Source organism: Mauremys reevesii, linkage group 5, assembly GCF_016161935.1.
Source record: "Mauremys reevesii isolate NIE-2019 linkage group 5, ASM1616193v1, whole genome shotgun sequence".
NCBI lineage: Eukaryota > Metazoa > Chordata > Testudines > Geoemydidae > Mauremys > Mauremys reevesii.
This window is the reverse complement of record NC_052627.1, coordinates 587334-614750: the sequence shown is the minus strand read 5'-3', so window position 1 is coordinate 614750 and position 27417 is coordinate 587334. Positions and strand designations below refer to the sequence as shown.

Here is a 27417-nt window from a genome sequence, read left to right as displayed (position 1 = left end):
TTTTTCATTGAATTATCAGTTTTCTGGGCAGAGATGTAAGATTTACATGCTATGGTGTTATGATCTAATTAATTAGGGCATTGCTCAAAGAGGGCAGAGTTAAGGCTGTGAGCTGTTAAAGGTTTACGGGTAAGTGCTGTAGACATTCCGGGAGGGTTCAAGGCATGTGACTCTAGTAAGCTGGGAGCCGCCATGGGCACTCCTCACAACCCCACCACCTCCCCATGGCGGCTCCCAGCTTACTAGAGTCACAGAGTGATAAGGGGGCAGTGGGAGCTTGTAGCTGAGTGGTGGAGAGGTGTGCCCAGGAATCCCCTGGGTCCATCCCCCCAGTGATGCCCATCTCACTATGAGCACTGCTTGAAAAAACAAGGGAGATAAACTTTTTGGCAATTTAAACACAGAGTTACAGTTGTCCAGGGCTGCCTTGAACCCTCCCAGAATGTCTACAGCACTTACCCGTAAACCTTAGATCATAACACTCCAGGTAATACTGAGCACAGCAGGGTCAGAGTGCACTAGTACCAGAGGACCAGCTGTAATGCACTGTCATGTAGACCACCACATGACTACAGATCCCCCATGGCAAAAATAGACCATTGCAACTTGCAACATATGGACCATTGCAACATATGGAGGTAAAGCCACCTCCCTGCTCCAACTCGATATTCCCCTGCTCATACATCCAAAGATCAAACTGGCCCCCTTAGCTACAGCATCACACTAGGAGCTCACTTTCTGTTGGGGTGTTCACCACAACCCAAGTGTTTGTCAGAGTCATGGCTTTCTATGATACAGTCCCCCATTCTGTAAACATGACCTGCATTCTTTGTTTTTTGATCTTGCAGTTAGCTGTATTAAAACAAATGTTATTCATATGAGCCCACCTTATCACATGATCTAGATCAGCCTGTGTAGAGGAGTGGACTCATCCCTGCAGCACCTCCTGCTGGCCTGTTCTGGGAATTAGCTCATTTCAGCTCCAGAGCACCCTCTGCAGGCTGGTGATCCACCTGTCCTCTGGCCCGTGTCCCTCTCTGGACCCGGTGCCCTTTTACCTGGGGTGATGCCCCCAAGCAGTAACCCCTTTCTCTCTAGCATGAGCTTTCGTGAGCTACAGCTCACTTCTTCGGATACATACAACATAAACACTAACCCAGGAACCTATCCTTGCAACAAAGCCCGATGCCAGCTCTGTCCACATATCCATTCAAGTGACACCATCATAGGACCTAATCACATCAGACACGCCATCAGGGGCTCGTACACCTGCACATCTACCAACGTGATATATGCCATCATGTGCCAGCAATGCCCCTCTGCCATGTACATTGGCCAAACCGGACAGTCTCTACGCAAAAGAATAAATGGACACAAATCTGACATCAGGAATCATAACATTCAAAAACCAGTGGGAGAACACTTCAACCTCTCTAACCACTCAGTGACAGACTTGAAGGTGGCAATTTTGCAACAAAAAAACTTCAAAAACAGACTCCAAAGAGAAACTGCTGAACTCGAATTAATATGCAAATTAGATACAATTAACACTGGCCTAAACAGAGACTGGGAATGGTTGGGTCATTACACTAATTGAATCTATTTCCCTATGTTAAGTTCTCCTCACACCTTCTATGGGCCATCTTAATTATCACTTCAAAAAGTTTTTTTTCCTCCTGCTAACGATAGCTCATCTCAATTGATTAGACTCTTCCTGTTGGTATGCATACTTCCAGCTTTTCATGTTCTCTGTATGTATAAATATCCCGTCTGTGTGTTCCATTCTATGCAGCCGAAGAAGTGAGCTGTAGCCCACGAAAGCTCATGCTAAAATAAATTTGTTAGTGTTTAAGGTGCCACAAGTACTCCTGTTCTTTTTGCGGATACAGACTAACACGGCTGCTACTCTGAACCCTTTCTCTCTGGGTCTCCCCTCCCAGGGAACCCCCCACCCTCTATCCCCATCTCGCCTCGGTATATGGATACTACCAGTCATTGTCTACACCCTGGGGCAGACTGCAGTATCAGCCACTCAGCATTGGCAAGGTTGGGTTTGGACCTGCTGCCTTTGCCTACCCCTGGGCTGCCCTCTGCAACCTCCAGTACCTATTAGCCCAATGCTAGGCCGCAGCCTGGGGCTTTCCAGGCTGGAGCTCCCCAGCTCCTCAGCCTTTCCCCAGCCCTGCTCCACTCAGGTACCCTGTGTCCAGCTCCCTGCAGCCAGGCCCATCTCTCTCTACAGGCAGAGGGAGAGTGACTGGGGTCTTGGCTCACTCCCTGTTATAGGGGCCAGCTGGGCCTGATTGGGGCTTGGCCACAGCTGAGCCTACTTTCCCCAGTCAGCCCAGGCTTCTTGCCCCAGCCACAGCCCTCTTCTGGCCTATTTTAAGCCCTTCAGGGCAGGAGCAGGGGACCACCCTGCTGCAGCCTGTATAATAGGGGAGAGGGCTAGCTCAGTGGTTAGCATTGGCCTGCTAAATCCAGCATTGTGAGTTTAATCCTTGAGGGAGCCAGTTAGGGATCTGGGGCAATATCAGTACTTGGTCCTGCTAGTGAAGGCAGGGGACTAGACTCAATGACCTTAAGGGGTCCCTTCCAGCTCTATGAGATATCAATTTGAAAAAAAATTAAAAATCCCTGTCAGGCTCCCTTCTTTTGACCCTGTGACCACACTCCTGTCCCTGTTCTTTTATTAGTTGTCCCCCAAACTCAGTTGGGTTTTCTGGTCCTGTAGATCCTTCCCTTAGGCTGGGGGTGGAAGTCTTTAGCAGTGGGCGGGCAGAAGCACTTCCCGTAACCCAATAGGTACAGCCTGTATAAATGACTTGGCCACATCATTATTTACCTCTCCATCAGTTTGAGACATCTACAAATATTATCAATGATTTTGTTTTCTTCCATGTCATTGATAAAGACACAGAAAATTACTGGTCCAAGGACAGATTCCTGTGACACCCCATTAGAAACACCCCATTCTGTGATGATTCCCCATTAACTAATACATTTTGAGATCTATCACTGCCAGTTTTTAATCAGTTTAATATATAACCTATTGTTTGTGTAAACAGAATTATTTCCAAGACACATTATAAAGGATGACTTGTGAGAGAGGACAAAGGAGGAAAGAGTCTGTTGTTTTGTTTGTCAAACACTCCCCAGTCCAGAACAGAATCTGATTTTTCTTTTGTTTCTCTTTCTTCTAGGTGGATGCAAAGGGCAGCAGGGAAAGGTGGGTTTGGGAATTTTACTGTGATGTGCTGGGATGTGCCAGGAAAGCTCCCTACTGCTCAATGTTTTTAAGCGCTGAAAAATGTTGTTACTACTACCAAGTTGTTACAGCTGCTCAGTGCTGCTGTTCTTGAACCTCTGGTGTTAGCTGCATGACCAGAGGACTCAGTTTGCTGATTCAGCAGACCTCAGTGTTATTTATAAGAAAGACCACAGGCTCGGTTCAATGGCAAAGTTACTCAGCCAGGTTTATTGTCATCAAAGCATGGCACTAGTGCCCCATAGGCGCTACAGGTGCACTAACACATGTATGCCTGTGTGATGATGCGGTTCTGGCAGGACCCAACTGTGAGTGCCAAATCAGGACCAATTGCTCAAACAGGGCAGTTACAACCCAAGGCTGGGGTTTTTCCACCTCTAAGGCAAACTAAACCAGCCAGACAAAGAGGACTTTTGTTTCACCCCACTGGCTAACCACAAGTCACACAAGCAATTCCCTTAGACACCCCAGTTTCCCAGTATCACTACCAGTCCCACTCGTCCTGGGGATGAATGGTTAGGGAAACCAACACCCCAATAAAAGAAAACAGTTTTCTTGATCCCAAAGAATCAAGACCCAGGTCAATATACACATCAGATCTTACCCACAAAACACGCTGTTGCCAATCCTTTAGTATCTAAAATCTAAAGGTTTATTCATAAAAGGAAAAAGATAGAGATGAGAGCTAGAACTGGTTAAATGGAATTAATTACATACAGTAATGGCAAAGTTCTTAGCTCAGGCTTGTAGCAGTGATGGAGTAAACTGCAGGTTCAAATCAAGTCTCTGGAGTACATTCCCCGCTGGGATGGGTCATTCAGTCCTTTGTTCAGAGCTTCAGTTTGTAGCAAAGTCCCTCCAGAAGTAATAAGCAGAATTGAAGACCAGATGGAGATGAGGCATCAGCCTTTTATAGGCTTTTCCAGGTGTAAGATCACTTCTTTGTTCTTATTGTGGAAAATTACAGCAAAATGGAGTCCGGAGTCACATGGGCAAGTCCCTGCATACTTTGCTGAGTTACAAGGCATATCTGCCTTCTCTCCATGGGTCAATTGTGTATCTGATGGTCCTTAATGGGCCATCAAGCAGGCTAGACAGAGCTAACACCAACTTGTCTGGAGTGTCATCCAGAAGCACAGCACAAATTTGAAATACAGACAGTATAGAGCCATGTAATTGGGTCGACTCACCCCTGCGGCGCCTCCTGCTGGTTGCTCTGCGAATTTAGCTCAGTCCAGCCCTGGAGCACCCTCTGCAGGCCGGTGATCCACCTGTTCGTAGGCCCCCCTGTGTCCCTCCCTGGACCCGGTGCCCTTTTACATGGGGCGCTGCCCCCTAGCAGCAACCCCTTTCTCTCTGGGTCTCCCCTTCTCCCTCAGGGAACCCCCACCCTCTATCCCTACCTTGCCTCAGTATTGGCTACTGCCAGTCATTGTCTAGCCCCACACTCTGGGGCAGACTGCAGTATCAGCCTACTCATCACAGGCAAAGGGGTTTGGACCTGCTGCCTTGGCCTACCCCTGGGCCTCCCTCTGCAACCCACAGTACCTATTGGCCCACTGCTAGGCCGCAGCCTGGGGCTTTCTAGGCTGGAGCTCCCCAGCCTTCCCCAGCCCTGCTGCACTCAGGTATCTAGTCTCAAGCTCCTAAGCAGCCAGGCCCATCTCTCTCTATAGCCAGAGAGAGACTGTCTGGCTCCTGGCTTCCCTGCCTTCTTATAAGGCCTGCTTCTCAGTTTGGGGCGTGGCCCCCAGCTGCAGCCACTTCCTCAATCAGCCCAGCTTTTTGGAGCAGCAGCTCTCAAGCCCTGCTAGGCCACTTTTAAACCCCTTAAAAACCCCGGAGCAGGGAGTCCACCCTGCTACAAGCCAATACTCATAACTTCAACTAAAAATGATACAGACATACAGACAGCATAATCATAACCAGCAACCCATAACCTGGTCTTAGACACCTTATATGACCCCCTTTACATAAGATTTGGTGCCCATACAATCCTGTTCTCTATGGTACCAGATTATATCAATAACATCACAGCCTGTGACAATGGTACCAGCTTAGTCAGTGTACCAGAGTGCTGGTGTTCCCTTGGCTGGCCAAAGATGCCCCACCTATTACTTCTCCTTCTATACATTGATACAAACAAGTTAGGTATCACACTCCTGACATGGCTAGTTACCACCCTTCTCCTTGTACCTGTTAGTTTGACCAAAACATCTATATCCATTTTCCTGTCATCCCATCCTAATCTTACAAGGGATTAATGTGTTCTTGTACCATCTCTTAAGAATATATTTACATCATTACTTGATCAATCTGTGTGTTTTGTACCATCCTTTCAGGTCTGGAATGTGCTTACTTGGTGTTGGTTAATACCTAGTGTTTGCCAAGGCCAGGCCTACTCTGATTTGCAGTCTCTGTTTCACACTTCTAGTTATGCCTAGGGCTCCAGCAAGGCCTATACTCACCACAAAGTGTAGAGTAAATGACCATGTGAGAGAGCCCCAGACACCAGCTAGTCCCATCCTACCCAGTTCCTCATAGACTGGAGGTATTTAGATTTTTCAAACATTCATAGAATCATAGGACTCATAGGGACTTCAAGAGATCATCTAGTCCAGTCCCCTGCACTCACAGCAGGACCAAGCACCATCTAGAGTATCCCTGACAGGTGTTTGTCTAACCTGCTCTTAAAAATCTCCAATGTTGGAGACTCCACAACCTCCCTGGGCAATTTATTCCAGTGCTTAGCTACCCTGACATTTCGGAATGTTTTTGAATGCCCAACCTAAACCTCCCTTACCACAATTTAAGCCCATTACATCTCCTCAGAGGTTAAGAAGAACAATTCTTCTCCTTCTTTATAACAACCTTTTATGTACTTGAAAACTGTTATGTCCCCTCTCAGTTGTCTCTTCTTCAGTTTAAACAAACCCAATTCTTTCAATCTTCCCTCACAAGTCATGTTTTCTAGACCTTCAATCATTTTTGTTGCTCTTCTCTGCACTTTTTCCAATTTGTCCACATCTTTCCTGAAATGTGGCTCCCAGAACTGGACACAATACGCCAGTTGAGGCCTAATCAGCGTGGAGTAGAGTGGAAGAATTACTTCTTGTGTCTTGCTTACAACACTCCTGTTAATACAACTCAGAATAATGTTCCCTTTCATTTCAATCCATTGGGAAAAGTGAAGAATGAAGAGAAAGGAAATTAAATGGACATGTTAGAAATTTTCTGTCATGCGGAGTTGTCTCCCCTGCTAACCCTTATGCCCCTTTTAATCACTAGTCTAGTAATTAATAGGTCCCATCCTTCCCCATGTAATTACTTGGGTCCCTGAATGAAGAAAGTGAGTGATTGTGATGGTGTTTAGTTTGGGATCCAATCCAGATCAGTGACGGCTTGTTTCATCACTTGCCCTGCAACCTGGAGTGCCTCACAATGCTCTTCTGCTGAATCACCCAGCCTGGGACCCACACAAACACCCTACCAGCATGTAGATCACACCCTGAGTGTCTGTGTTCTAGACAGCCCTGGTCCAACAGGTCTGACCCCAGCAGCCTGTCCACAGCCCCATTCTGGCTTCCACCAGCCTTGGTTACTACAGGTAGGGTGTCCCCAACACACTCCCAATCCTGAATTGTCCCCAAACTATGTGCTCTGCAATATCCAGCCCTCTCCTGAGCAGTTCAGAGAAACAATAAAGTTCATTTGTTCCTCTATAGACACAAAAACACATCACAGCTTATTCACTTCACTGGGATGAATACACCCTTCCCTTTAAACACAACACTGAGTTGGTTTATGGTAAAAATAAAGCTAATTTATTCTGGAAATATACATAGGATTAAGTGATTTCAAGTATAAAGAAAGAAAACAGAAAGAATTAGAAGTAAAACCGAACATAACATGCATCTAAAAGTCTAAAACATAATCTAGCTAGGTCCAGGGTTTGTTCAAGATGTTTTTTTCTCATCTATATACAGTTCTGAGAATCTTCAGCCTGGCCTTGTGGTGGTAGGGGGTGGGATGGAGGCTCTGTTCCCTTGTGTCTGTCCAGTGATGGGTGGCAGAGATGGCTTCTGTCCTTCTTTGTATCTTTGAAAGTTCAGTGACCTTGTTGCAAGAGGCAGGCCGACATCACGCTGTTCTTCCCTTCCTGTGGGCTTCCCATCACCCTTTACACAAATGGGGCTTCCATTGTTTTGATTCCACCAGGCTTAATTTACACAGGAGACAGGTAGATTGCTGCCCCCTCTCCTGCCTGGGAGGGAACCTGATTCTCCTTGTTTGGCCATAAATTTAAAACCTAATATCATCAGACATTGCACAGTGATATTAATCACCAGGTGTCATTAGCTTTCAAAAAAAGGCATCATTTGATACACGTATATAATACAGTAATATTGTACACAGTTATTTATCACTTAAAGTTCAGCTACACAGCCTTATAGACCAATAACCCTTTACAATGGATTTTTCTGATGGTTACGCCTCAAAGTAGAGATTATTCAAGCTGCGCGGAAGGCAACATGGGGTCTGGTGGTGAAGGAAGCTCCATGCTATAGGTGCTAATTCCATGGGTGCACTGGGGCACCCACAAGAAAAAATTGTTCTTGCTCAGAATCCACCAGCAGCTCCACTGTCTATGCCCCTCCCTCCTGCTGCAGATCAGCTGTTTTGCGGCATCAGGAATCACTGGGGGAGAGAGAGGAGGAGTGAGGGTGCAGTACACTCAGGTGAGGGGGCAGAACAGGGCAGGAAGAGGTGGGGTAGGGGCAGGGTGGGGATGAGACATTGGGGGATGGGGTGGAGTGGGGGGTGGAGCCTGGGTGGAGCATCCCATGGCAGATTAGAAACTCGGCACCTATGCTTCATGCTCTTTCTTCCCCCATTGTGTTTGCTGAAAAGAAAATTGTTCTTTGTCCTGCTGTCTCCTCTCTGAGCTGTCTTGGTCGTTCTGTTCACTGCTTATATGGAAACTGAGGTAAATCCATATTCCTTTGTTTAGGACCAATCTGTTTCCAACTCCCCCTGACATACCTGGTTTAAACACTCTTTAATTATAATTCCAGCATATATCCACAACACTAAACTCTCACCGCAGACATACATCATGCAAGAGTATTAATGATCAGCAAGTCATTAGTTTTCAAATGATACCTCAGAAGGCACATTTTGAACAAAGATTATTGCAATAGTGTGCAGCGTGTGAATACAGGGGTGCGCAGTATTACAGTGACATTCTATAACAGATTTAAAAGTATCCATACTTGAACAAAAAAACTTCAGAAACAGACTTCAAAGAGAAACTACAGAATTAAAATTCATTTGCAAATTTAACACCATTAATTTGGGCTTGAATAGAGACTGGGAATGGCTGGTTCACTACAAAAACAACTTTGCCTCTCCTGACATTGACACCTCCTCATCGATTATTGGGAGGGGACTACATCCACCCTGATTGAATGGGCCCTGTCAGCGCTGTTTCTCCACTTGTGAGGTAACTCCCTTCTCTTCATGTGTCAGTATAATAATGCCTGCACCTGTAATTTTCACTCCATGCACCTGAAGAAGTGGGGGTTTTACTCACAAAAGTTTATGCCCAAATAAATCTTAGTCTTTAAGGTGCCACCAGACTCCTAGTTGTTGTAGTGATGACAGTAGTTCTTGTGTTTAGGTCTGAAGATTCAACATCTCTGAAGGCAGCAGTGGAACATGGAGGGAGAAGGACGGGCAGCGCCTCTCCTGGAAGGAAGGTGGCTGCACAGACTGAGCTACAAGGACATGAAGGTAAAGAAAGGGGACCCTGCCTCTGTGAGAATGTATCTTTTTATTGAATTTACTGTCTGGACTCAATAAGGCCTGTACACTTGGTGCCATTGTCTGTGTAACTGAGACAGCCCAGCTCTCGCTGGGCCCTTTTCATAAAGGGGAAGAGTTGCTCTCTTGTCTCTATTCACTTCTGAGAACAGCTTTTCCTTTTTATAATCTTTTTATTTTTTTATGTACAGATTCTCAGCAAGTGGGTGAGGGGAGCGGAAGGGCAGGAGAATACTTCAGGCAAGGGCAGTGCTATGTAAATAACCCAACATTTGTGTCACACACAGAGAAAGGGGGGGAAACACTGGAGGAACAGAAAGAGACTAAGACCCATGTCTGCGAAGAGGCTGTAACCCCCAGGCCTGTGCCCAGAAGAATGCACCAGGGCCAGAGATATTCTTCAATTGGAGTCATAAGGGAACTCAAGAAGGTATTTAATGTGACCATTCGTTCAAACAGTTATTGGAGGCCACCAAAGTCCTGAGAAGCTTTGGCTTAGAATGTTTAGTCAATTACAAACAGACATAGAAATTTAAAAATCAATTTTATTCACCTGTTCTTTTTATAATTATTTTTTGAACATAAGAACATAAGAAAGGCCGTACCAGGTCAGACCAAAGGTCCATCTAGCCCAGTATCTGTCTACCGACAGTGGCCAATGCCAGGTGCCCCTGAGGGAGTGAATCTAACAGGCAATGATCAAGTGATCTCTCTCCTGCCATCCATCTCCATCCTCTGACGAACAGAGGCTAGGGACACCATTCTTACCCATCCTGGCTAATAGCCATTTATGGACTTAGTCACCATGAATTTATCCAGTCCCCTTTTAAACATTGTTATAGTCCTAGCCTTCACAACCTCCTCAGGTAAGGAGTTCCACAAGTTGACTGTGCGCTGCGTGAAGAAGAACTTCCTTTTATTTGTTTTAAACCTGCTGCCTATTAATTTCATTTGGTGACCCCTAGTTCTTGTATTATGGGAATAAGTAAATAACTTTTCCTTATCCACTTTCTCAACATCACTCATGATTTTATATACCTCTATCATGTCCCCCCTTAGTCTTCTCTTTTCCAAACTGAAGAGTCCTAGCCTCTTTAATCTTTCCTCATATGGGACCCTCTCTAAACCCCTAATCATTTTAGTTGCTCTTTTCTGAACCTTTTCTAGTGCTAGAATATCTTTTTTGAGGTGAGGAGACCACATCTGTACACAGTATTCGAGGTGTGGGCATACCATGGATTTATATAAGGGCAATAATATATTCTCAGTCTTATTCTCTATCCCCTTTTTAATGATTCCTAACATCCTGTTTGCTTTTTTGACCGCCTCTGCACACTGCGTGGACATCTTCAGAGAACTATCCACGATAACTCCAAGATCTTTTTCCTGACTCGTTGTAGCTAAATTAGCCCCCATCATGTTGTATGTATAGTTGGGGTTATTTTTTCCAATGTGCATTACTTTACATTTATCCACATTAAATTTCATTTGCCATTTTGTTGCCCAATCACTTAGTTTTGTGAGATCTTTTTGAAGTTCTTCACAGTCTGCTTTGGTCTTAACTATCTTGAGTAGTTTAGTATCATCTGCAAACTTTGCCACCTCACTGTTTACCCCTTTCTCCAGATCATTTATGAATAAATTGAATAGGATTGGTCCCAGGACTGACCCTTGGGGAACACCACTAGTTACCCCTCTCCATCCTGAGAATTTACCATTAATTCCTACCCTTTGTTCCCTGTCCTTTAACCAGTTCTCAATCCATGAAAGGACCTTTCCTTTTATCCCATGACAGCTTAATTTACGTAAGAGCCTTTGGTGAGGGACCTTGTCAAAGGCTTTCTGGAAATCTAAGTACACTATGTCCACCGGATCCCCCTTGTCCACATGTTTGTTGACCTTCAAAGAACTCTAATAGATTAGTAAGACACGATTTCCCTTTACAGAAACCATGTTGACTATTGCTCAAGAGTTTATGTTTTTCTATGTGTCTGACAATTTTATTCTTTACTATTGTTTCAACTAATTTGCCCGGTACCGACGTTAGACTTACCGGTCTGTAATTGCCGGATCACCCCTAGAGCCCTTTTTAAATATTGGCGTTACATTAGCTAACTTCCAGTCATCGGCACAAGCCGATTTAAAGGACAGGTTACAAACCTTAGTTAATAGTTCCGCACTTCACATTTGAGTTCTTTCAGAACTCTTGGGTGAATGCCATCTGGTCCCGTGACTTGTTAATGTTGAGTTTATCAATTAATTCCAAAACCTCCTCTAGTGACACTTCAATCTGTGACAGTTCATCAGATTTGTCACCTACAAAAGCCAGCTCAGGTTTGGGAATCTCCCTAACATCCTCAGCCGTGAAGACTGAAGCAAACAATCCATTTAGTTTCTCCGCAATGACTTTATCGTCTTTAAGCGCTCCTTTTGAATTTTGATCATCAAGGGGCCCCACTGGTTGTTTAGCAGGCTTCCTGCTTCTGATGTACTTAAAAAACATTTTGTTATTACCTTTGGAGTTTTTGGCTAGCCGTTCTTCAAACTCCTCTTTGGCTTTTCTTATTACACTCTTGCACTTAAGTTGGCAGTGTTTGTGCTCCTTTCTATTTGCCTCACTAGGATTTGACTTCCACTTTTTAAAGGAAGTCTTTATCTCTCACTGCTTCTTTTACATGGTTGTTAAGCCACGGTGTCTCTTTTTTAGTTCTTTTACTGTTTTTCTTAATTTGGGGTATACATTGAAGTTGGGCCTCTATTATGGTGTCTTTAAAAAGGGCCCACGCAACTTGCATGGATTTCACTTTAGTCACTGCACCTTTTAACTTTTGTCTAACTAACCCTCATTTTTGTATAGTTCCCTTTGAAATTAAAGGCCACAGTGTTGGGCAGTTGAGATGTTCTTCTCACCACAGGGATGTTGAATGCTATTGTATTATGGTCACTATTTCCAAGCGGTCCTGCTATAGTTACCTCTTGGACCAGCTCCTGTGCTCCACTCAGGATTAAATCTAGAGTCGCCTCTCCCCTTGTGGGTTCCTCGCACCAGCTGCTCCATGAAGCAGTCATATAAAGTATCGAGAAATTTTATCTCTGCATTTCGTCCTGAAGTGAAATGTTCCCAGTCAATATGGGGATAATTGAAATCCCCCACTATTATTGGGTTCTTAATTTTGATAGCCTCTCTAATTTCCCTTAGCATTTCATCATCACTATTACTGTCCTGGTTAGGTGGTCGATAATAGATCCCTACTGTTATATTTTACTAGAGCATGAAATTTCTATCCATAGAGACTCTATGGACCCTGGGGATTCGCTTAAGATTTTTACTTCATTTGAATCTACACTTTCTTTAACATATAGTGCCACTCCTCCCCCTGCACGGCCTGTTCTGTCCTTCCGATATATTTTGAACCCCGGAATGATTGTGTCCCATTGATTGCTCTCAGTCCACCAGGTTTCTGTGATGCCTATTATATCTATATCCTCCTTTATCACAAGGCACTCTAGTTCACCCATCTTATTATTTAGACTTCTGGCATTTGTGTACAAGCACTTTAAAACTTGTCCCTGTTTATTAGCCTGCCTTTTCTGATGTGCCAGATTCTTTTTATGTGACTGTTTATCATCTGATCCGGCCCTTACATTATACTTCTCATTCCTCTGCTCATCACTATAACCTGAGATTCTCTATCATCAGACTCTCTCCTAAGAGAAGTCTGTGTCCGATCCACACGCTCCTCTGCAGCAGTCGGCTTTCCCCCATCTCCTAGTTTAAAAACTGCTCTACAACCTTTTTAATGTTTAGTGCCAGCAGTCTGGTTCCACTTTGGTTTAGGTGGAGCCCATCTCTCCTGTATAGGCTCCTCCCATCCCAGAAGTTTCCCCAGTTCCTAATGAATGTGAACCCCTCCTCTCTACACCATCGTCTCATCCACGCATTGAGACTCTGAAGCTCTGCCTGCCTACCTGGCCCTGCGCGTGGAACCGGGAGCATTTCTGAAAATGCCACCATAGACGTCCTGGATTTCAGTCTCTTCCCTAGCAGCCTAAATTTGGCTTCCAGGACATCTCTCCTACCCTTCCCTATGTCATTGGTACCTACATGTACCACGACCACCGGCTCCTCCCCAGCACTACACAAGTCTATCTAGATGCCTGGAGAGATCCGCAACCTTCGCACCAGGCAGGCAAGTCACCATACGGTTCTCCCGGTCATCACAGACCCAGCTATCTACATTTCTAATAATCGAATCTCCCATTACTAACACCTGCCTTTTCCTAGAAACTGGAGTTCCCTCCCCCAGAGAGGCAACCTCAGTGCGAGAGGCAACCCCAGCACCATCTGGAAGGAGGGTCCCAACTACGGGAAGGTTTCCCTCTGCTCCCATTGACTGCTCTACTTCCCTGGGCCCTTCTTCCTCCTCAACAGCACAGGAGCTGTCTAAGCGGAGGTGGGACAATTCTACAGTGTCCCGGAAAGCCTCATCAACATACCTCTCTGCCTCTCTCAGCTCCTCCAGTTCCGCCACCCTGGCCTCCAAAGCCCGTACATGGTCTCTGAGGGCCAGGAGCTCCTTGCACCGACTGCACACATAGGCCACCCGCCCACAGGGCAGGTAATCATACATGCGACAGTCAGTGCAATAAACTGGATAGCCCCCACTCTGCTGCTGGGCTTCTGCCTGCATTGTCTCCTAGTTAGTGAAAGGGTGGTTTAAGGAAAGTAGTTTTGGATGTAGTTTGGTTTATAGGTTTTAGGATTTTAGGGGGGGCCACAAGGGCCGGGGTTACGGCTGGCAAGGGACTCCCTCTCCCTTCCCACTCCCCTTCCAAATTCCCTTGCGAAACTCCCTGTTAGCAGCCCCTGTTCGCAAAGCTCCCTGGTCGCTTGTGCGCGGCTTTATAAAGCCCTGGCCTGGCCTGAGTGAATGCCCCGCCCACTGATTAAGGCTCAGCCAATTACCAGAGGCTTCGAGCTTTCAAACCTGCCTCCAACTGCCAGCCAGAGCACACGGTCCCTCAAACAACCAAACAAACAAACAAACAGACTGACAAACACAAGCTCAGCACACAGCAAGTAACCCCCAAAGAATTTGGCTCAGCATGTTTAACGTTATGAAGCTATAATTAGCTATCAAACCAGGTTGTAACAATCTCAATGAGCCCAACACAGCATAAATCCCTCTCTCAGCACATGCACTTCCAGTCTTGGGCTCAGCGTTTCAAAGCAACTTAAGCTGCCCCTATCCCATTGAAGTCCCTGGATGCTGGGTACATACCTTCCATTGGCTCCTTTGAAAATCCCAGTCCAAATGAACTGTAAAAACATAAAATCATCACAGATAAAGTTTGCCAATGACACTAAGATTGGGAAAGTGATAAATCAGAAAAGGGCAGATGTAGTGCCCATCTTCAAAAAAGGGAAGGAGACTCTGCGAACTACAGACCGGTCAGTCTCACTTCTATCCCCAGAAAAATCATGGAGCAGATTCTCAAGGAATCCATTTTGATGGGTGGGAGTCAGGTGGGGGAGACTAAGTTTGGGGCATCCCAGCCCCAGCTGGGCTGCGTGTGTCAACTGGAGGGAGATATGACTCTTCCCAGCAGCTGCCTCTTCACAGCCCAAGCTAAGCTGTGGCCACTGGGAGAGAGGATAGTTTAATTCTCAGTCTCTCCCTGCTCCAGCTGGGCGGTGGGGGCCGGAAACAGCCTTTCCTGATGGTACTGGCCCCTGCCCTGCTGAAAGTGTCCAGCAGCTAAGCTCAGTTAGTAACTCCTGGCTTCTAGATCACTCCGGTGCACTTCATTAGCCCGAGCAGCACTGCCAGCCATTCAGGCTCCAGGTGCTGCAGCTGGGAGAGCAAAGCCAAGTCCTGCAGGAAGAATGTAGCTGTGAGAGGTTGGCTGGGCTCCTTGAGACTTCATTCTTTTAGCTAGAAATGAAGCTAACCCTGCCCACTGAGTACCACTTGCACAATGCTTGCTGAGCAATGAGCTGACTTGGGGGAGGAACTGGGGGCAGGAGCCCAGACATAGAGGCTGGCAGTCAGGCTTTCCCTGTGCCTGCGGCATGGGGCCAGGTAGGCAGGCAGAGCTTCAGAGTCTCAACGCGTGGATGAGATGATGGTGTAGAGGGGTTCACGTTCATTAGGAACTGGGGAAACCTCTGGGATGGGAGGAGCCTATACAGGAGAGATGGGCTCCACCTAAACCAAAGTGGAACCAGACTGCTGGCACTAAACATTAAAAAAGTTGCAGAGCAGTTTTTAAACTAGGAGATGGGGGAAAGCAGACTGCTGCAGAGGAGCATGTGGATCGGACACAGACTTCTCTTAGGGGAGAGTCTGATGATAGAAAATCTCCAGGTTATAGTCAGGAGCAGAGGATGGAAGAGGATAATGTAAGGGCCGGATCAGATGATAAACAGTCACATAAAAAAGAATCTGGCACATCAGAAAAAGGCAGACGAATAAACAGGGAAAAGTTTTTAAAGTGCTTATACACAAAAGCCAGAAGTCTAAATAATAAGATGGGTGAACTAGAGTGCCTTGTGATAAAGGAGGATATTGATATAATAGGCATCACAGAAACCTGGTGGACTGAGAGCAATCAATGGGACACAATCATTCCGAGGTACAAAATATATCGGAAGGACAGAACAGGTCGTGCAGGGGGAGGAGTGGCACTATATGTGAAAGAAAGTGTAGATTCAAATGAAGTAAAAATCTTAAGCGAATCCACATGTTCCATAGAATCTCTATGGATAGAAATGTCATGCTCTAATAAAAATATAACATTAGGGATCTATTATTGACCACCTGACCATGACAGTAATAGTGATGATGAAATGCTAAGGGAAATTTAATGTGGATAAATGTAAAGTAATGCACATTGGAAAAAATAACTCCAACTATACATACAATATGATAGGGGTTAATTTAGCTACGACGAGTCAGGAAAAAGATCTTGGAGTCATCGTGGACAGTTCTCTGAAGATGTCCACGCAGTATGCAGAGGCGGTCAAAAAAGCAAACAGGATGTTAGGAATCATTAAAAAGGAGATAGAGAATAAGACTGAGAATATATTATTGCCCTTACATAAATCCATGGTACGCCCACATCTTGAATACTGTGTGGTGTGGTCTCCTCACCTCAAAAAAGATATTCTAGCACTAGAAAAGGTTCAGAAAAGGGCAACTAAAATGATTAGGGGTTTGGAGACGGTCCCATATGAGGAAAGATTAAAGAGGCTAGGACTCTTCAGCTTGGAAAAGAGGAGACTAAGGGTACGTCCATACTACCCGCCGGAGTCGGCGGGTAGCAATCGACTTCTCGGAGTTCAATATATCGCGTCTCATCTAGACGCGATATATCGAACTCCGAACACGCTCCTGTCGACTCCGGAACTCCACCACCGCAAATGGTGGTGGCGGAGTCGACGGGGGAGCCCCAGGCTTCGACCCCGTGCCGTCAGGATGGGTAAGTAGTTCAAACTAAGGTAGTTCGACTTCAGCTACGCTATTCGCGTAGCTGAAGTTGCGTACCTTAGTTCAACCCCCCACCTAGTGTAGACCAGGCCTAAGGGGGGATATGATAGAGGTATATAAAATCATGAGTGATGTTGAGAAAGTGAATAAGGAAAAGTTATTTACTTATTCCCATAATACAAGAACTAGGGCTCACCAAATGAAATTAATAGGCAGCAGGTTTAAAACAAATAAAAGACAGTTCTTTTTCACACAGAGCACAGCCAACTTGTGGAACTCCTTACCTGAGGAGGTTGTGAAGGCTAGGACTATAACAGCATTTAAAAGGGGACTGGATAAATTTATGGTGGTTAAGTCCATAAATGGCTATTAGCCAGGATGGGTAAGAATGGTGTCCCTAGCCTCTGTTTGTCAGAGGGTGGAGATGGATGGCAGGAGAGAGATCACTTGATCATTGCCTGTTAGGTTCACTTCCTCTGGGGCACCTGGCATTGGCCACTGTAAGTAGACAGATACTGGGCTAGATGGACCTTTGGTCTGACCTGGTATGGCCGTTCTTATGTTCTTATGTTATGTTCTTATCCAGCTTCACCAAGCATCTTCCTGTTCATGTCTGATCAGACATTCTTGCTGTGGGAGGGGAGAAGGGATGAAACCAGGGAATAATGTCTGCAGTTCAGAGGGTGATACAATCTGCAGATCGGCAAGTAGAACTTTGTTATGGAATAGAACCTAAATGTTGTGTTTCTTTCTGTTTCCCATCCAGGTGGATGTGACGTCCCTCAGGAGAAGGTAGGTTTGTGAATTGCACTGAAATGTGCTGGGGAGCTCTGGGGAAAGCTCCCTACCCCTCGTACGTCACAACATGAAGAGCCGTGGACAGTGTTGCAGAGACCCAGACACTAGATCCCCTCCCACACTGTTCACCATTAGACCTGTGGGTATTTAACTTTTTACTAGACTAGTTTCAATCCATCCGGGAATATGGAGAATGAACAGAAATTAAATGAAATAAGAGACACACTAGAAATGGCCTGTCTTACTTGGAGTTGCCTCCCTTCTCACTCCTATGTCCTTATTATCACTGAGCCAGGAGTTCAAAGGCCCTCTCCTTCCCCCTAGTGATTTTTTGGGATGAGTGAGAAGAAGGCAGTGAGTGATGACTGTAAATGTTGTGTTTAGTTTTGAAGATTTAGTGTCTCCGAACCCATCAGTAGAATCTGGAGTAAGAAGGAAGAAGAGTGCCTCTTCTGGAGGGAATGTGGCCCTGAAGACTACTAAGTTATGGGAGTGTAAAGGTAAAGAAAGGGGACACTGACAGTATGAGACTATATCATTATATTCAGTTTAGTCCCTAGATTCCTGGGGGCCTGACCTTCTGGTTGCAGTGTCTGTGTAACTGAGCCAGCCCAGCTCTCCCTGTGCTCCCTCTAGGTCTCCATTCATGGTGGAGAAGTGCTATTACCCTGTCCCTGCCAAGGAGCATGTTCCCACTCCTGACTCTTTCTCCTGGGGGACTGGAGTTCAGGATCCTTCTCCCTGATGAGCCCCAGCAGTGAACACCCACTGAGCTGTCTGCACCTCCTGCTCAGGAGATCCTGAATGAAAAGCAACATTTCTGAATAGAGAAAGTTCCGAGCAGACTCTCCAGAGGCAGGTGATCAGACAGCACTGACTTCCCCATCACTCTGCGAAGACCCTCTCAGCAGGCCCTGAAGCTTACTGACAACATCTGAGCTAGGCAGAAAGGTCTACATATGAGAAAGTCTTTGTCGATTCAGTAGGCAGCTGTCAGTCCCTTGTTCACGTAGAGGAGTTTGTGGGTTACAATGAGCCCAGGGAAATGTCATATGTATTAGCCACTCTGCCACTCTCTTGTAGTCTGGTTTTCCTGTCTCGCTGTCAATAGTAGAGTAGTTGGTGCTCAGGATTTGAGGAAATTAACTCCAAGATGTCTCAAGCTGATCCAAACACCGATCCACCCAAAATGTTGTCCTTAAAGATTATAGAATGATACATTTTTTTGGAAGCTGGAGAAAGGAGGTTTGTTTGTTGTATTTTAGATTTGTGCAGATTTCCCCTGCCATAAGCAGACAACATCTGAGGTCTAATGTATCATGGAAGTGTAGGACTGGAAAGGACCTCAATAGGTCATCTAGTCCAGTCCCCTGCACTCCTGGCGGCACTACATAATAACTAGACCATCCCTGAGAGGTGTTCGTCTAACCTGTTCTTAAAACCTTCAATGACAGGGATTCCACAACCTCCCTGGGTAATTCATTCCAGTGCTTAACCACTCTGACAGTTAGGACATTTTCCTGTCCAACCTAAACCATCCTTGCTGTAACTTAAGCCCATTGCTTCTTGTCCTATCCTCAGAGGTTAAGGAGAACAATTTTTCACTCTCCTTCTTGTAACAATCTTTTATGCATTTCAAAACTGTTATCATGTCCCCCCCTCAGTCTTCTCTTCTCCAGACTAAACAAACCCAATTTTTCAATCTTGCCTCATAGCTCATGGTTTTTTTCCCTCTTCTCTGGATTTTCTCCAATTTGTCCACATCTTTCCTGAAATGTGGTGTCCAGAACTGGACTCAATACTTCTGCTGAGACCTAATCACTGCGGAGTAGAGTGGAAGAATGACTTCTCATGTCTTGCTAACAACACTCCTGCTAATACATCCCAGAATGATGTTCACTTTTTTTGCAGCAGTGTTACACTGTTGACTCATATTTAGCTTGTGATCCACTAGAATCTCTTGATCACTTTGCACAGTACTCCTTCTAAGGCAATCATTTCCTATTTTGTATGTGTGGAATTGATTGTTCCTTCCTAAATGGAGTTACTTTGCATTTATCCCTGTTGAATTTCATACTATTTACCTCAGACCATAACTCCAATTTGTCCAGATTATTCTGAATTTTAATCCTATCCTCAAAAGCACTTGCAACCCCTCCCATCTTGGTAATGTCTGCAAACTTTATAAGGGTAGAGATTACCATAATCAAATTAATTGATGAAGATATTGAACAGAACTGAGCCCAGGACAAGTCCCTGCAGGACCACACTCAATATGCCCTTCCAGCTTGACTATGAACCACTAAGAATTACTCTTTGGGAACAAAACAACAGGAGGACTTGTGGCACCTTAGAGACTAACATGTATTTGAGCATAAGCTTTTGTGGGCTACAGCCCACTTCATCGGATGCATGAAATGGAACACCTAGTAAGGAGATATATGTACACATACAGAGAACTTGAAAAGGTGGAAATTGTCCTATCAACTCTAAGAGGCTAATTAATTAAGATAAAAAACTTTTGTAGTGATAATCAAGATAGCCCATTATAGACAGTTTGACAAGAGGTGTGAGAATACTTAACATGGGGAAATAGATTCAATGTGTGAAATGGCTCAGACTTTCCCAGTCTCTGTTCAAGCCTAACTTGATGTTCTCTTACTGTTTTTTGAATGTTATGATTCCTGATGTCAGATTTGTATCCATTTATTCTTTTTCATAGAGACTGTCCAGTTTGGCCAATGTACATGGCAGAGGGGCATTACTGGCACATGATGGCATAGATCACATTGGTAGATGTGCAGGTGAACGAGCCATCCAACCAGTTATGCACTCACCTTATAGTAGCTCCATCTAGGTTGGATTTCCCTAGTTTGTTTATGAAAAGGTTATGCAAGACAGTATTAAAAGCCTTACTAAAGTCAAGATATACCACATCTACCACTTTCTCCCTATCCACAAGGCTTGTTAACCTGTCAAAGAAAGCTATCAGGTTGGTTTGACTAGATTTGTTCTTGACAAATCCATGATGACTGTTACTTATCAGCTTATTATCTTCTAGATGTTTGCAAACTGATTGCTTAATTATTTGCTCCATTATCTTTCTGGGTACAGAAGTTAAGCTGACTGGTCTGTAATTCCCCAGGTTGTCTTTTTTCCCCTTTTTATAGATTGGCACTATAATTGCCCTTTTCCAGTCTTCTGGAATCTCTCCCATCTTCCATAACTTTTCAAAGACAATTACTAATGGCTCAGATATCTCCTCTGTGAGCTCCTTGAGTATTCTAGGCTGCATTTAATCAGGTCCTGGTCACTTGAAGATATGTTATTTGTCTTAGAAATTTCTAACTTGTTCTTTCCCTCATTGTCACTGGCATTCACTATGTTAGATATCCAATCACTACTAACTGTTTTGGTGAAAATTGAAACAGAAAATGTGGAAATGACAGAGGCGCTAAATGACTTTTTTTGTTGTCTTTCTGCCTCCTTGAGAAATGAGCCTATCCTGTCCTTGGGCTTCCTCTTGCTTCTAATGTATTTATAGAATCTTTTCTTGTTACCCTTTATGTCTCTAGTGAGTTTAATCTTGTTTTGTGCCTTGATCTTTCTAATTTTATCCCTGCATGCATGTGTTGCATGTTTATATTCAGCCTTCATAATTTGCCCTGATTTCCACTTTTTGTAGGACTCTTTTTTGAGTTTCAGATCATTGAAGATCCTCTGGTTAAGCCAGAGTGGTCTCTTGCCATACTTCTGATCTTTCCTACTCAGTGAGATAATTTACTCTTGTGCCCTTAATAATGTTTCTCTGAAAATCTGCCAAATCTCTTAAACTGTCTTTTCCCTCAGACTTGCTTCCTATGGGATCTAACCTACCAACTCCCTGAGTTTGCTAACATCTGCCTTCTTGAAATCCATTGTCTTTATTTTGCTGTTCTCCCTCCTAGCATTCCTCATCCCTCTGATCAGTGAGTTGGGACGAAAGCAGGTGTGGAGTGCCATATGCCACCAGAAGTAACCAGCAGCCAGAGTTCTCCCTGTGACAGTCATATCCTCCTCCCCTGGTGGAATGAATTCCTCTTGTGCACAAATGCTTCTCAGCCTGGCCACCTCCTCCTGTAGCTCTCCGACTGGCTTCCTGAGAGATTCCACCAGCAGGCACCTTTCACTAGATGGTTCCCCCAGCCAGGCTTTTTGAGAGTGGAAAATACAGGGGACAGTCTCTGCAAAACCACACCGGGATCTGGATAGAAGCATCCATGGCCAGGTTTTCTGTCTGGAAGGTGGAGGAGACAAGAGCAGTGGCAATGCAGCCTTTCCTAACCATAATTATTATATCAGGTCTCCCTCCCACAAACTCCCTCTCAACCTGCCCTGTTTGCAGTCCCCTGATCACTAGCTCCCCTTGGTTGCTTAGTCTCTGTGTTTTATAAGCCCTTCTCTCTTAGGTCAGCCCTACCCCCTCGTTAAGCACAAGGCTGATTGAGGCTGATCAAGGATGATCCAGGGAATGAAGGCTCAGTCCCCAAACACACAATCCCAACTGATCCTGTAACTTTAAAGTAACCTGAAAGAGAGAGAGAAAAACAAGCAGCCACACCCCAAATAGCTAAACAGTCTCACTTATCCCAAGATCAGTACTCGCACCTTGTTCATTGAGCAGCTTGTTCTCTCAAGCTGCCCTGTTTGTGACCCCCTGTTCGCTAGTTCAAATCACCCAATATTCCAGACTAGTCAACTAGCAGGATTGGGGGTGGGGGGGTTAAATGAGAGGCAGGTGCTGGAAGCTTGTCATGGGGATTGTTGTTTTGGGGACCTAGGAGTTGGGTGGCAGCAGGGAGGGAAAACGCTCCAGGCCAGGGCAATGTGTTTAAAAACCCAACCATTCCTGTCACATGCAGAGAAAGGAAGACAAGTGTGTGAGGAACAGAAGGAGGCTGCAACTTGTGTCCACAAAGATGCTGAAACTCCTGTGCTTCTGAGAAGAAACCATTCTGTGCCTGTCTCAGGGGAGCACAAGCTGGTATGTCATGTGACCCTTCAAACTATTGTAGGGCAGTAAGTTTGTCTCAAGCCCCATCCAGGGGGTTGCTCAAATTCACAAGGAGAGGCCAACATTTACCTGTAGGCATTTGTGCAGCCAAACCAGCATGCGATGGGTGGGGGAGAGATTAAAAATAGGGACAATTCCCTACAGGGGCTCTGTACGCAACTGAACATCAGTCCAAGGGCTCAAACAGCACCAACCGCTTACACTGAACTAAAGCTGTTAACCCAATTGGCATAAAATGTAAAGAGAGATCCCAAGAACTACAGTTTATGGGGGCTCCTGGAATTGGAGGAAGGAGGGTGAACGTTTAGATGCAGCAGTTGGGCAAAACATACAGGAGTTAGGACAGCTCAGGGTCCTGACAGCCTCACATAAAGTTGTCCCAGGTTAGGATTCATTTGCCAGTATATTAGAAGCTGTGGGTTGTAACTTTATAGCTATGGCTGAGTTAAGATTTGCACTGAAAGCAGGAATAAATCCCTCCCTTTCACACTTACATTCATTTATTTAGCCCCCAAATTTGCTAAAAATTATTCTTCAGGGGAAAATTGAATTGTCGTGTGTGTGTGTATTAGTCCTTTTCTCACTGCTTTTGGCTTGAATAATCCTGATAGCAGACTAAGAGTGACTCTTCAACCTCACATAGAGCTAAATCTCCCTGAAAACTCATTCATGGGCTACAATTTAAAGAAATTAGCTTGTAATTACACTTAGTTACAAACGACTGTTGTATCTCATTATTGTGATTCTAGTCAGGGCCATGTTGATAGATGTAGTTGATATAACATTGGAGGTATCTGAACCAATCATCACCCTCTCTCTTCAGTTGATTTGCATACTGTAATTCCTTTTTGTGTATATGAGTCAGTGGAGCATGCGCAAGTGTCGAGAGTCCTCACTGGTAGTTGTTTTGAGGGTCAGCACACACACAGGCACTAACTGAAGCAGTTCCATAGCTCTAGGCCTGAGGCACCAGCCCCCTCCCCCCATTACAGTCTTTTCTCAGTGGGGTCCCCATTGCAGGCAGTAGAGTGGAGAGGCTGCTGTGCTTCCCCCAGTAGGATCTGTGACCCCCTCACCAGCTGGGGCACATGGTGTATGTCATCAGCATCCTGGGACTGGGAGCAGGAATCGAGGTCTAGGGCCTGGAGGAGCAGGGCACGTCAGTAGGAAGCTGCCCCAGATGTTGTCAGTGCTGTGGAATGTTGTTGCTGATGCTGCAGCTTTGTCCCTGCTGCCAGTGTTCTTGTTCTTGGAGCTCCGATGTCAGCTGCACTAACAGACAGCACTGCATGTTCATTCAGCAGAGCTCACTGGTACTCATAAAGAGGGATGGAATCTCCCTCCTTAGAGGTTTTTAAGGTCAGGCTCGACAAAGCCCTGGCTGGGATGATTTAGTTGGGAATTGGTCCTGCTTTGAGCAGGGGGTTGGACTAGATACCTCCTGAGGTCCCTTCCAACCCTGATATTCTATGATTCTGTGAAAGGCCACAGGTTCAGTTCAGTGGTGAAGGTGCTCAGCCATGTCTGTTGTTGACAAAGCACAGTAATAGAGCCCTGGCTCCATGGGCACTGTACATTAACACATATAGGCCTGCACCACAACAATAATACCAGCTCAGCACACCAGGATGCTGTCCCCTTGGCTGGACAAAGGTGCCTCTCCTATGACTCCTCCTAGATTACATTGATACAAACAAGTTACGTGTTACACTCCAGCCTGTTAGCTACCACCTGCTCCTTGTACTTGCTAGTACAAACAAACTTCAAACAAGGAGCTGCCAGAGCAGCTGTGTGTGATGGGGGGATGGAAAGCTGACCGGGCTCTATTCAGCCACCCCCAGACCCAGCACATGGACCCAGCAACCCATCCCACATCTGTGGCACTGCAGGGGATTTGTGCTGTAAGAGGGGACCCCCCAGCAGAGCTCAGTGGTGGTGCTGGGCAGGCCTGGGGATGACCAGAGTGGGGAAGCTGGGCTCTGCCCCCTTACCCAGCCCTGCTTGGCTAGAAACCCTGCTCCTAACTCCTGCTGCCAGCTCCCCTCTGACGGGAGGTGAGACTGCCCTGTGAGATGAGAATTCACAGGCTGGAGGCAAAGGGCATGTGCTGCCCCTGCAGGGCACAGCGGGCTGAGAGTCTGAGCTGAGGGCTGGGGGACAGGCCTGGGGAACAGCCTGAGAATAATTGAAGGAAATATGTAAAGCTGGTGAATACATTCTGCTGCTCAGATGGTGAAATATCCCTACGTGAGCAAGTGGAACTATTCTGCCCAGTGACATCTAAATGTTGTTTTTCTATTTCCCTCTAGCTGGATGTAAAGTCCCACAGAAAAAGGTGGGTTTGCCTGCCTGCTAATTCTTATGTCCCTATTTAATCTCTGGGGCTGTAGTTTGAAAGGTTCCTTCTCCCCTTCCCTCTCCTGGGAACTTTGTGTGTCCCTAAATGAAAAAAGGTCATGAGTGATGACAGCAAATATCATGTTCAGTCTTCAGGATTGGAGATCTGTGAGAGCAGCGATGGATGCTGGAGGGAGAAGGCAGGACAGCGTTTCTCCTGGAGGGAATGTGGTTGCACAGACTGAGTTATGGGGGTGTGAAGGTAAAGAACGGGGAACCCTCCCATGCCTGTGTGAGAATGTCACTGTGTTTATTTAGTCCCTGGATTCCTTAAGCCCTGACAATTTGGTAGTAGGGTTGGCATAACTGAGCCAGCCCAGCTCTCCCGGTGCCCACACTGGTCTCCAGTAGTGAAGGGGAAGTGCTACTTCCTTGTGTTTGCTCAGCAGCTGAAGGCTGTGCCCCCACTCCTGACTCTTCCTCAGGGGGAGCCAGCAGAGATCAGGCTTCTTCTCTCCAATTAGTTCCTGCACTTAGCTTCTCATTGAGTCGTCTGTACTTCCCGCTCCAGGTGTCTTAACATAAGGCAAAGTTCTGTGAGTGGAGAAAGCTCCCTCACAGGGAAACTGGTCAAAAAGCAAGGACTTCCCATTGCTCCAGGAAGAGTCTCTAAGCAAGCCCTGAAACTCTGTGACTGCATCTGGGTTAGGCAGGAAGGTTCCCTACATATGAGAGAGCCCTTGTCTCTCCAGCAGGCAGCCTGTCACTCACCTGTTCCCACTGGTGGGATGGCGGATCTCAGTGATCCCCAGGTGCTCAGATCCCAGGGATGGACATGGTGTAAGGATCTGAGCAGAAAGAAATGTAATATCTCTGCCTTGTATCAGAGGTGTAGCCGTGTTAGTCTGGATCTGTAAAAGCAGCAAAGAATCCTGTGGCACCTTATAGACTAACAGACGTTTTGCAGCATGAGCTTTCGTGGGTGAATACCCACTTCTTCGGATGGCTCATGCTCCAAAACATCTGTTAGTCTATAAGGTGCCACAGGATTCTTTGCTGCTATCTCTGCCTTGTTACCTGCAATCCCACTTTCCTGTGCCACTGCTTTAAAGGACTGAAGCCTAGATAAGGATTGGTATTTTGTACCACTTCCACCAAGGCCAGGAGCGGAGAAAGTGGGTGAAGTCCAATTTAACTTGCCAGAAGAGGCAGATAGCTGAGAAATGTTTGGTGTATCATCTATATTTAAACAGTTCAGTGTTCAAAAAAGCAGCAGGGATAGGGTTAATATCTGCATTTAATAATGTTTGAGATTCATAGTCTCCTTAATTTGAATTAACACAATACTGCCCTGTAAGCGGGCGGTACTCACCCCTGCCGCGCCTCCTGCTGGTTGGGCTCAGATTGTCCCGCAGTTCTGCCCTGGAGCACCCTCGGCAGGCTGGTGACCCGCCTGTTCCCTATCAGCCCCGGTGTCCCTCCCTGGACCCGGTGCCCCTTTTCTATAACTGGGTCTCCCCCTCCCAGGGGAACCCCCACACTACTGTCCCCACTTTGCCTCAGTAGTGGCCACTGACAGTCATGGTCTAGCCCCACACCCTGGGGCAGACTGCAGTATCAGCCCACTCATCACAGGCAAAGGGGGTTTGGACCTGCTGCTTCGACCTACCCCTGGGCTGCCCTCTGCAACCCACAGTACCTATGGCCCCTTGCTAGGCCGCAGCCTGGGGCTTTCCAGGCTGGAGCTTCCCTAGCTCCTCAGCCTGTTCCCAGCCCTGCTCCACTCAGGTATCTAGCCTCCAGCTAAGCAGCCAGGCCCATCCCTCTCTGAAGGCAGAGAGAGACTCTGCCTGTGCTCTGGCTTCCCTGCCTCTTATAATCCCCAGGGCTTCAGTTTGGGGCGTGGCCCCAGCTGCAGCCACTTCTTTACTCAGCCCAGCTTCCAGAGCCACCCCTCTCAAGCCCTGTCAGGCAGCATTTCAAAGCCCTCAGAGGCCGGAGCAGGGTCCACCCTGCTACAGCCCCCATGGTCAAATAGGAAGTTTGGACTAAGCTGTCCTAGAAACTTCATGGGATGGGTCCATTAACATCTTTGGGTCAGTGATTTTATTATATTTTTAGAGATTTTTACTGGATTGCTCTAAAACAGGCATTTCCTGTTGCTGAAATGAGCAAACTTTTCCCCAGCTCTGACTGTAAAAACTGTTTTTCTCTCTCATCCCAGTGGATGTGACTCTGGATCCAGCCACAGCCCATCCCCGACTCGTCCTGTCCGAGGATCGGAAAAGTGTGAGATGGGGAGACACAAGGCAGAATCTGCCCAACAATCCTGAGAGATTTGATATTTCTGTTTCTGTCTTAGGATCTGAGGGTTTCACCTCTGGGAAACATTACTGGGAGGTGGAGGTGGAGGTGGGGACTGGGGGATCCTGGGCTATTGGAGTTGCCAGAGACACTGTGCAGAGGAAGGGAAGAATGCTCTTTCAGCCTGATGCAGGGATTTGGGTTCTTACCTCCTTTGAGATATCTCAGTTTCTGCCAAAGGAATCCAGGAAGATTGGTGTTTATCTGAACTACGCAACGAGAGAGGTGATGTTTTACAATGCAGAGAACATGGCTCCGATCTCCTCTCTCACTGCCAAATTTAA

The 27417-nt window shown here is 46.1% G+C and overlaps 1 long non-coding RNA gene across 1 annotated transcript; it reads right to left on the bottom strand.

Annotated features, from left to right (window-relative positions):
• Positions 1-7069: 7069 nt before the first annotated feature.
• On the bottom strand, positions 7070-26265 carry LOC120405628. The gene is made up of 2 exons (XR_005598731.1): positions 26142-26265; positions 7070-7966 (listed from the first exon to the last, which is right to left on the bottom strand). It is a non-coding gene; the product is annotated as an uncharacterized LOC120405628 (long non-coding RNA).
• Positions 26266-27417: the final 1152 nt, after the last annotated feature.